The sequence below is a fragment of the Arachis duranensis genome, chromosome 10 (genome assembly GCF_000817695.3).
Source record: "Arachis duranensis cultivar V14167 chromosome 10, aradu.V14167.gnm2.J7QH, whole genome shotgun sequence".
NCBI classification, from domain to species: domain Eukaryota; kingdom Viridiplantae; phylum Streptophyta; class Magnoliopsida; order Fabales; family Fabaceae; genus Arachis; species Arachis duranensis.
Window position 1 is genome coordinate 13087264 of NC_029781.3, and position 931 is coordinate 13088194.

Sequence of the window (931 nt, forward strand, 5' to 3'; positions counted from 1 at the left end):
ACCTGAGAATAAATGTGGATAATCCGTTCGCATCTCCGATTCGAGTTCCCAAGTGTGTTCCTCAACACCGCCTCGACTCCATGCCACTTTGACTAATGGGAATTCACCAATTTAAACCCCAATCTTCCAACGGACATAACTTCCTCATTTTAAATCGTTTTCACCCGTTCTTCGAACGGCACGGACATCCCGGATCCAATTTCATTTCTAAAAAGATTTGGTACAAAACAGAGATCCGTAGTCCAAGTTATGTCCTGCCAAAGTATGCCCAAAAGCCATATTTTTCATAAAAACCACAAAGTGCCATTTTCAAAACAAGCCATTTCCAACTCTTTTCAAAATTAATCAAAACATGCCATTTTCATCCCTTTCCTTTGAGATCAATCAAAATATATCAATTTCAACATCAAGCCTCCTCAACTCACACATTGACACTTTACCACAAATTACAAAATCACTATCTAATCATTTTAACCCACTTCACCCAAGTGGCTCAAACTCAAACATATTGACATATCATATACTCTTCCTCATGCCAATTCCAACAACACCAATCCCAATAAATCATTATTGTACACAATCAACATCATACTCACCATAAACATGGTTCAACCCACAATTCAACCATAACCAATCATCAAGCATATATCACAACATGCATATTTCTCATACATCATACCACCAAGGCATCATTAATCATCATCACATATATGACCACATCATATATATCAACAATTCAACAACACCAACCATTCAATGCCTATCTTAGGGCCTCTAGCCTAAGTATTTCCTACCACATTACATATTAGATACGGGAAACCGAAACCATACCTTAGCCGATTTTCCCAAGCTCCACCGGAGCACTTCCAAACCACTTATCCACAAGCTCTCGAGGCCTCAATACCTCCAAGAACAGATTTTTCACCACCAA